Source organism: Argiope bruennichi, chromosome 1 (assembly GCF_947563725.1).
Source record: "Argiope bruennichi chromosome 1, qqArgBrue1.1, whole genome shotgun sequence".
Taxonomy (NCBI): domain Eukaryota; kingdom Metazoa; phylum Arthropoda; class Arachnida; order Araneae; family Araneidae; genus Argiope; species Argiope bruennichi.
In genome coordinates, this window is record NC_079151.1 from 119,408,544 (window position 1) to 119,419,389 (window position 10,846).

The following is a 10,846-nucleotide window of genomic DNA, read 5'->3' on the forward strand; positions in this document are numbered from 1 at the left end:
GTGTAGAATAAATTAAATAAAAAGTTGGAATTGGATCAGGAAATAAGAGAAAATTTTAGAATGAAGTTAATATGGGCTAAATTAAAATAAAAGTTAAGAAATTAATTAGGATTTAAATTAGATCATATTAGAGATATCATTACATATATATATATATGAGTTTTTCTTTCCAAAAATCGATTTCAGTTTGATATTGCTGGAACTTCAAATTATTATTGCCAATGAAAATTATAATCTGTAAATATTTTTAAAAATTGAAATCTTTCCTATAAATGACAGCATTATACATTATAAATAGCATCTAAGTTTCAGTTTTCATTACAATTTCTTTTTAATATAAGTTAGTTTCAGATCTAGTTTAGAAGGCTGGAAGTTCTATAATAATGCAACAATTCCTCAATAGGGGGAATCAATTTGATGGACAAAACATGAAACCCCCCGAGATCAAAAATATTTATCTGTTCTCTCTCATAAAGAAACAATGAATTTTAACATTCACTATGAAATTGAATGAAAATAATTATTATTACCAATTTTCAAAAGATGTTAATTGGTTTAAGTGATTTAAAAATTATGATATTTTGAAAATTGAGGATTGAATCTTTAATCTGTATATAGAGGTACATGAAATTTAGAAATATTAGTTTATTTTTTTCATTTAAAATATTTTTTATTATTATTTTGACTGCAAAAAGAATATCAATGTAAGAGATAAATGTTTAAAATTTACAAAAAAGAAAAAAAAATCGCATTAATATTTAATTAATATAAGATAATCAAAATATTAAAGAAAAATATATGAAATTTATATCAGATATTAGGAAAAGGTGCTCGTTTCCAGTATTTAACTTTCGTGCAATGATACACCGCGTCTAATTTCTTGAAAATGAAATTTTTAATTAAGGTTTTTCTAATATTTATGGATAAACGCATTATTTTTTCATAATATTACAGTTTTTTTTTTTTTAATTATATTGAAATATTTACTCCATGAAAGAAGAAGGAGCTAAATACAGATATGAGGTTTAGCCATCAATGCGAATGTGCAGTTACCAAGTTAAAACACAATATTTTATTTTCTAAATGGAACCAATACTATTTTCTTTTTCCCTCATATACGTGTACTATTATACCACTTACCATGCAGCGATAATTTTGTCGCTGCATATAATATTTTATTTATCTATTCCTCTTCCAAAAGTAAGGTAAAAATACGGTTTTCTAAAAAAAATAAGATTTGAATCCCAATGTCAAAGAATAAATCTAAATTTTTAGAAAATAATGGCTGATTAATAAAGTATTGTCTTTTAGAATTTATATAGGTTGAAAATTAATAGAAATTGAAAAAATCTCATCAACTCATGATTATTCAGCCTATGAATTTTCACATTTTCCAAAATAAAAAATGCAGTTTTTCATTTTGGTTGAGGTGAAGAAAATAAACCGAAAACTTATTTGAAGAAAATAAATGCGAAACGATATATTCCTCTAAAAACATTTACTCGAAATTTCCTTCATAACTGAATACATCTGTTCTAATTCAAGACACCATTAATAAAATATAGCTCATTTTTGTCCATTAAATTATATGTAATAGAGTTAATATTGTTCGGTAAATATCATAATCTAAATCTGTTAATAGACATTTAGCAGACGATTCCTTTTCAGACATTTCATAACTGCTACCATTTTTATTTTGTTAAAATATTATTAAAAAGTAAAAGCAAACGATTTTTTTCTTTAATAAACATATTTTGTTAATATTATTTCGTTAATTTTTTGTACAATAGTTGATGATCCATTGTAAACCATCTGGAATCTGGCAATGTATGTAAGATACGCTGTTATGTTGAAAGAATAAACAAGCCGGTGGAATTCTAAATTGCTTGGAGTATTATTTTAGTTGTAAGAATTTCAGATGCTCTCTGCAAGCTATAATTTGAAGCTTAAGAAAACGGGTAGTTTTCTAGAAAGCATGCAAAAAATATTGTGTATAGCACCTAATTTAATTAGAAAATAACATTAATAACATGAACTTATTTGATGCTTGATTTTAATACAAAAGTAACCAGTTTATTTGGGGGTTCTTTAAAAAGAGAGAGAGAGAAAGAGAAAAAAATCCCTAAAGCTGTTTTTTTTTTTTTTTTTTGAAAAATTTGCTGAAAAAAATATTTTCTAATCATGTAACAAATAAATGATTTACTCTATTTTTACAATTCTTACTTAATAGCATATCTTTTACTTTATATAATAAGTATGTTAAATCCAATTAACTTAGAAATACTGTAAATAATTGTAAATTTAAAGCATTTCAGTTTAATTTTAAATTATTTTTTCAGAAATTTCAATTATTGTTTTCAGTTTTCATTTCTGCAGATTACCGATAACATTAAGAAATGCAATGTTTGTTGGAAAATAAAAATAAAAATTTTAAAATATTTTATGAAAGAATCTAAGAAGGATATGCCAATTATAGTTTTCAGCTCACATCCATACATTTAATATCAATTATTTTCATCAAAATTTTTGAATATTTAATTTTAGGATTGTCAAAATTGTGAAGTAAAATATAAGTTTCTCAATTATTTGATAAGTTTTTAAGTTTAAAAAATACTTTTTAAACAACTTTTCTCTGAAGTACTCAAGTTTCTAGTACTTTTTAAAAAAATTTCTTGTAGGTGTAAAGCATAAAAAAAGTACTGTAATCGTCAAAAACTTCAGCGTCATGATTTTAAGGAATCTGCTCGTTTCAGATCAATCTACATATTTTCAACCTAAAAACATATTTTGAAATTTTATATGTCTATGAACAAGATAAATCAAAATATGTTTCAGCTAGACGAATGAAATTTGGTACACAGGTTTAACATCAGATTTTGGCTTAAATTTAAAATTTCTCAGTTTGTGCATGTGAAAAAAAATATGAATGACTACAAAATGCTAATGGGCTTAAAGATAAATTTTGATATTAACAGATTTATAATTAAAATTACTAATACGTAATAAATTTCGTTGCAAATCTGTCAAACGAAGTATCATTCGTTTGTCTGTGTATTAATGTATATGCGAAGACGATAATTCAAAAACTCAACTACTAAGATAAATTAAATATGGTATCTATTTTACTGCCAAATTGTATTGTAAATCTGTATAAAATTTTGGATTTATTTTTCTGAAAAGAAAGCGTGAACAAATTCCAACATACTCAGTTTTTTTCCTTATATTACGGACCTCATAATAATACCCTATGCTGCATGATTGGGCGTCACTCATGCCTGCAGAGTGCCGTGACCTTTGAAGGTTTGCTTTCCCATGCGGACAATTAAAAAAATTTGTTCACTTTCATAAAACCCTTCAGTGAAAAGCTATTTTGATTCAACTTCATTGCAACGCTTCAGATAGTGTGGCATTGCGACTTTCACTGGGCAATTTAATTCGTCTGATAAACAGTTGTTAACATTTTTGGTCAATTTCAAGTGCGTTCAAATTGGAAAGGTGTGCAGGACGAAAAGTTGTAAATGCACTCAAATTTATCTAACTCCATGAAGTGTATGTTGAAAAGTAGTTACGTCAATCTATCGAAGTGGTGCAATTTGTTTGAGGATGGGCGTACAGATATTAACGTCGCTATGTGCGAAGGAGGACCATCAATTGAAGTAAATTTTGAAATTGCTGATTGTGCGAAGGATGTATCACGGGATTTCTTTACAGAAGATATTAAAAAACGTTTGCGATGCCTTGATAAGTTTTTAAATATCGGAAGTCATTACGTAGAGAGGTATATTTTGCAAGGAATTTTAGGATACAAATAGGATAAAGTTAACAAGCAATGCAACTAACTGTTTGACTTACCTTTGTGCATTATCCCACGCCCATTAAACGTTCAGGGAATATAAAGATGGAAGTAAGGAAAGAAATGTTATATTGTCTAATTATATGAAAAAATCGAATTATATAGGATACTCCCGCTAATTATTGATAATTATGCTGAAATTAGTATTGACTATTTTGTTTTGATAAATAGTACTTAGGAAACAAAATATATAAAAAAATTGAAGGTTTTAGAGTTTTATATTCATCTTAAATCACAGCAATAGCGCATCCCATGTCTGTTGCAAAAATTTATTTATTAGAATTATCTTCCATATTATTGTTTTGCAGCCTTTCAGAATGCCCCTGAGTACCCACCAAGTACAGCAGAAGCGCATAGATTGGGAACTGTGCAGGAACCTTACAAAAGTGTTATTTTGAGACTAATCTGCAACTGGGACTTCTTCCTAATAAGCATGGTCTACGGTAAGTGAACTTTTTTTTAAAAAAATAAATAAATATCTGTTTTCATTTCATCAGTTTTCTCAATTAAACAAGCGATAAGATGAAAATGTAGAATTGACTCTTACTGAGAAGTTAAGACGTTCCAATGACCAACTGTACAAACAAAATTACAAATATACACGCGTTTTATATGAATTAAATCAATTATTGATTACAAATAGATAATGAGTAGTAGAAGCAGATAATGAATGGTGGGTAATGAGATAATCTATAGATAATGAGTAGAAGAAAGTCAAGAATTCAACTTAATATTTCTCTGCAAAGAATAACGCAATGTGGACTATAAGTTTGGGCTGACAATTATGGCTTGATCCACAGAATTCAAGTTCCTTTTCGACTTATCGATATTAAAAAATTCAATTTGGATACAAAATTTCAAAAAAAAAAAAAAAAAAAATCTGCATTATTGTCTGTTATGCAAACAGAAAGATGATATCGGGGAATGTGTAATTTTGTTTTGAAATTGGAAAGTCAGCCATCTAACTATTCGACCCGCCACGAAGGCACACGGATTTAAACCATAAAACTTAATGACCGGACCGCCGCAACAGCTACATTGGCGGGAACTGTGGTTGAGTCCTATGGGCCATCACCGGCCACGGTACAACCCTCCCCGAAGGAAGTACGTCCCGTCATCGATGGGAGGAGTCAGATCCCCCACCTATTAGTGTACCCTCCAGGGTGGCGAGATCCAACCACCATGCCGGAAGCATCTCATCCTCATTACGAAGTGCCCCCCGGGGGTTATTTTTGAAATTGGAAAATCGAACTTCACTCCACCTAGTATGAATAAATGTATTGTTTTATAGATTTATTCAAAAAGAAAGAGCAGATTTAAAATATTTTTATCAAATAAAAACGACAACAGATAGAGACATATACAAAACGTCACTAGGTTGAGGAAATATCAAAGTTTGTTTTCCCGTATATTCAATTTGAGTTTTATTTGTTATGCGACAAATATCAAATCAGAAGATCAGTTCATTCCATGCGTGATGTAACTGGTACGTTGAATTCGCTGCTGTGCAAGTTAGACCTTGCAGATCTGTAGGAGTAGCGGAAATAGGTTTTTAAACTTATAACATACCAAAGTTCCAAGCTCCCATCGTTTTATTTTCTATAGAGGAAACACTATTATCATCAAAATTTTTGAACTTGGAATTTGGACGAATCTCCACGCTTCAGATCTCCCTGAGTTACGAAAACACATTTTTTAAAAATTGTGTCTGTCTGTCTATCTATGAAAACGTTAACTCAAAAATACTTTCAGATTTGGTGGTATGTGAACTTTTAACCACATTTATAGATTTCTATCAACCTTTGAATGAAATTCATTCACAGGAAATCTGTCTGTCTAACTGTTCGATTTCAAATGAACTCTATAACTCCAAAACGCAAAGATTTAAGCAAATAAAATTTGATAAATTTTATCTACATATTTAGTATCTAAAATGTACTTTCTTGTAAAGCTTTGAACGAAATCCATCAAAAGGTTGACCATCTGTCAATCTGTACTTTCGCATGCATGTTAATATATTAACTCACAAACGGAACAACTTCAATCAATGAAATTCGATATGTTATCTTGTGACAACAACTATAGTCCCATATCAAATTTTGATTTTATTCGGTCAGTAGAAAGGCGTATAAAATACATATTCGCTTGATAGATTCAGTAAAAATGTTAAAATCGACCCAAAGATCTATATTTTATAACTATTGTTTGGCAATGCCATGCAAGACATTTGTCGACTTACCCTATGTCCATAATTTTATGCGGGTAGAGGGTATAAGACTTGTGGTGAAAGCTTATAAGCCAGTTAACAACGACGCTATCCGAGCAATTGCTTTTGCATCGCGGTCATGTTACTGGGCTGCGAACCACAAGGTCCCAGGTTCTATCCTCACTCAATTCAATCCGCCACAGACTTTAATTCGAGGGTATGGCAGAGAGTTTCGAAGAAACTCTCCCGCTGGTTCTGTTTATATATTTCTAATGGTTACATTAGAATACAGTTCGGATACGCACAAAATTTTCATTTGGTTCGTAAGGATGATCAGTGATTTTCTCTTTGCATATCCAACCATTTTCTTTGAATTTCTTATACCAACTACAAATCTGTTTATGATGAACGTGGCTTCTTATTAAATTTAGAACAAAATGCTGTCTGTATTATTCCAATGAATTCACTCCTTGGTATACTGCAACGCATATAATGACTTTTCTTAACTATTTGCTATTTTCTCGTAAATATAAAACCGCGCCAATTTTACCAGGATTATCCTCTTTCCTTCATATATCTAGAGTTCTATTACAGGTATCATCATCTATTGTAATTCATCAGAAATAAATATTTTAACTCTGCTCTTTCTTTTTTCATAACTCTGTAAATCCTTTATAATACAAAATATTGATAAAAGTAAATTTATTATCTTGCAATATATTGTTAATCCTACCCTCAAATAAGCAAATCAGATTTTCAAATTTGGTATATCATCTTTCAGAATGCAAAATGTCGTATATTAAAAATTATATTTGTTTGAAATTCATTAAAGGATGATGTTTATAACGCCAACAGATGTTATATCGCCCATGCCAAAATGTAAGAGAGCTGCTAAAGTAAACAGTACAATGAAATTGTCATAATTGGACTTCATAAAGTTTGGACAATTTTTTTATTTTTAACAGAACTTCGGTTTTTTTTTCTGATTTCGAGCTTTTATTATTTATGTTTTAACCATTTGTTGCATCATATCACAAACAGCCATCTTGTGTTTTGCCATTGGCTGACTTAGCATCCATTGGTGAATTGATGAAGTACCAACTGATGAATTCTTCTCGAATAAAATTTTTGACGTACCACTTAGAATAACGGTAAACAGATCATTTTATTTTCATTCAATTATTCTTAGCACATTTAGCAATTCCATTTAACTCCAGAACACTTACTATTTCAATAATATGTCGAGTAATGAATTTGATTCATATTACGTGCGAATCGTATGACAGCTGAAATCGTATAACACTAAAATGCCTGATCGTTTACACTGTGTTTGAATGTGATAGTTTTTTTTTTTGTCTGAGAGATGCATAAAGGATTTTAAAATTGCATAAACACCAAGCAGTTGAAATTTATCGCACAATTATTGTTGACTCTATTAATTATTTAATAACATTTTTAGTTTCAGAATGAACTTATGTAATATGAGAATAAATTTATTTAAATAAGAGATGAATAAACATATTAGCAAAAATGATTGTTGAAATAAAAAATAAAAAGCAAGCAAAAATAATTATTACCTCTGATTTTTCAGCTTGAAACCTTCAAATAGACTAGGAAAGAAGGCATTTTTTTATAAGAGTAATTAATTGTCCATCTTAAAAAAGTAGATAAAAAGTTTTTTTAAAGATTGAAAAATGTTGGAAAAAGTAGAAAAGAGAAACAACCACCGGTTTTTGCGAAGTTTCAAACAAAAAGAACTTGGATTCTTATCTCAAAAGCATTTCTTATCGTTTATTTAAATCTCAATGAGTGTTATGCTGTCATGCAAAACATTTATGCTGTCTTATCAACTTTAGTCAAATTTATAAGTTATATAAAATAGATTAGCATAATTTTAAAAACAGCATTGTTCCATCACAAACATTTCGCTTACTTTTTTCGTTGATTTATTTAGAGAATCTCCTTTCATTATATTCGAATAAAACTTTCCAAAAGAATTTTTATTAAAACTTGCTTCTTTTTGGTTTTATTAGAATGAAAAGATATGATGATGCAAATCTAAAATATGATTTCTTTAATTTAATTTATTTAAAAAGACTAAAGTCTTTACAGAAATCTACAAATGTGATCCATTACGCATGCACATTTGGTTTACCTGACTGTAGAAATGCTGAATCAGTCGGCAAAACGACTCATGTACTACTCTGTTATTTTTCACATTCTCGCAGCTCAATTAATCATACAGTACATGAACAACAATTGGCCATTTCTGTCCCTTAATTCAATGAGTAGCGCTTGAAATTATGTCATGTTATTTCAGCTTTATCTAACTCATAGAATAGGAATAAAATTAAAAAGAACTGGTCATTTATTTTGAACTTCTCTGCATTTATGAAATAAGGATTTGTATTTAATGATTTTCCGATTCTATGAAAATAATATTCTTCAAGAAGAAAAGAATAAGAAAATCCTAAATCTGTATATAACCCTCCGTGAAATGTTTTTTGAATACGTGCTTATACTGAATTTTAGCCAAATCTGTGAAAAAAATAAAAAATATTAAATCTCTAGAGTAAATATTACATGATTTTTCTTCCATAAAGAATTTAACGTATGTATTTTTCTGAACAAAAGATAAATTTGGAGTCTGAGGATTCCAGGTACGCAACCCAATTTCTCCTTAGAACCGCTGTGAAGGCAGACCTGGCACGTGCCAAATCAATCGGGGGCAAACATCCTCTCACTTGCCGTACCGTCCCTGTTTTCTGACTAAGTTTCATGATTGCGAGATCCGACCTAAAATTATTCTCTTGTTACTTTAAAATGGATCGTAAGTACGACTAAGCAATCTAAACCAAAATTTCTTGTGGTTACTCGATTAAGTCTATATTACTTTCAAGGATTATTTATGCCCTTGAAAGTTACTTGATCTTCGTATACATGAATCCGAACCATTAATTATTTGCTTTCGGTTTCTCAGTATTGTTCCAAACTACCGAATAAAAGATTAAATTTAGGTGCTTCCCCTGTTATTTGACCGAAGTTCAATATTGTGTGGTCAGACCCAATTCTCTTGTTGCTTTAAAACGGTTCGTTAATACAATTAAACTATTGAAACCAAAATTTCTTGTGACTTCTCGATTAAATTTTTATTGCTTTCAAGGATTATTTGAATCCTTGAAAGATACTTGATTTTCTTATACATAAATCAGAACCATCAATTATTTGCTTTCAGTTTCTCAATATTGTTCTAGCTATCGTATGAAAGATTAAATTCCAAAAATTTCTAAGCAGGTGCTTTAGAAACTAAAAACGAATATTTGCCAGGTAGAAAGTCGATTAATCAACGAATATGTCGCTAAAAAACAGAAACAGGAAAAAATTACCAAGCAGAGGCTTTAGAAATTAAAAACAACATTATGCAGAGCAGAAGGTCAAATAATCAACTAATATGTCATTAAAAAACAGGAACCAGAAAAATACTGATGTTGATCATCCCTTTTTCAGTACAAAAAATAACTGAAAATGGCCCTGATGCGCCATAATTAATCGAGCTAAAACTCAAGCACCTTTTTTGATAATCGAGATAATACCCATGACGCAATTTCAACCATAAATCAAAAGATGTCACCAGATCAACAAAAATATTTGGCTGCAAATTCTCTATTCCCTAATGGAGGTAAAAGCTTTTCTTCTCTTGTAGTCTTTGTTAACCCTTTCTAGGGCCGTGGGAAGTATGCTTCCCTCCAAATTTATCGATATTTGTATGAAATTATGTCGGCTGGCATAAGTTTTGACAATTTTTTTTAGAAAGACTGAAACTTAGATACTTCAGTTCTTTATCTCACACAAAATGACGCGTCTTGATTTGTTACTTAATTATTAATTAATCAAATTAATTAATTAATAAAACTAAATTTATCTAATAAGCTAAATGAATCCCTTTTCTTATTCTAATTTCAAGCCTAAAAATATTTAAACGTAATATGACTAGAAAAAAATGGCAATTTAAAGGGTTAAAGAAACTGTTTTCGCTTGCATATTTCCCAATTGGCGTTCATTTATCCCAAAGTAGGGGTAAGATGAAAGGTAGAGCAGCAGCTGTTTATTTTTTTACTAAGCAATTTGTAGGAACAATATACAAGTTTCGTTTTGAAAAAAAACACAGTAAGATTCAAAAAGAAAATGAAAACCCACTAAGGAAAAAAATAATTAAAAAACACACACATACTCATAGCTAAATGAAATTACGTATCTCCCCTCTAAAGACAAATTTTGGATAACTATCTAACAACTTAAACCAAAAAAATTGCAGTTAGGCATTTTTTTCTATGTCAAAGTGCAATTAGACTGGAAAACTACAGATAATATTTTGATGAGTTTAAAAATAAATTATCGTTGCGATTCTTGATTGCACAATAATTTATTTGATAGTGAAGATTGTGTCCTGGGTGAAATGACTTGAAGACGCATGCTGTCTTTTATGTGGTTTATTGGTAACATCAACAACAAAAGGCACATGATTACGCCAAAGTGTAGAAGGCCTAGAGAACTACACATAAAATTTCTCGGGAGAGAGAGAGCCGAGATAACCCTCCGCCTAGTACAGGAGTCCAGTTCGCTTCTTCTGAAAAAAAAAATATATATATATATATACTAAACAACAACAGGGAGACCACGTGATACATGATTGGCAGCTAGTTTCGACCAGGAAGATCACGTGGTTAACTGAATTCTTAACAGGGTTAATTTTCATTGATACGCATTTTTGTTATAACTGAATTTTA

At 29.8% G+C, this 10,846-nt stretch overlaps 1 protein-coding gene across 2 annotated transcripts in view; it reads right to left on the reverse strand.

Annotated features, from left to right (window-relative positions):
* The window catches only part of LOC129962065 (feline leukemia virus subgroup C receptor-related protein 2-like), a 108,196-nt gene extending 100,402 nt beyond the window's left edge, over positions 1-7,794 (reverse strand). For both annotated transcript variants that reach the window (XM_056075808.1, XM_056075785.1), the window contains exon 1: positions 7,637-7,794. The gene's annotated coding sequence lies outside the window, so the exon portion shown is untranslated. The remainder of the gene's footprint in view (positions 1-7,636) is intronic.
* Positions 7,795-10,846: the final 3,052 nt, after the last annotated feature.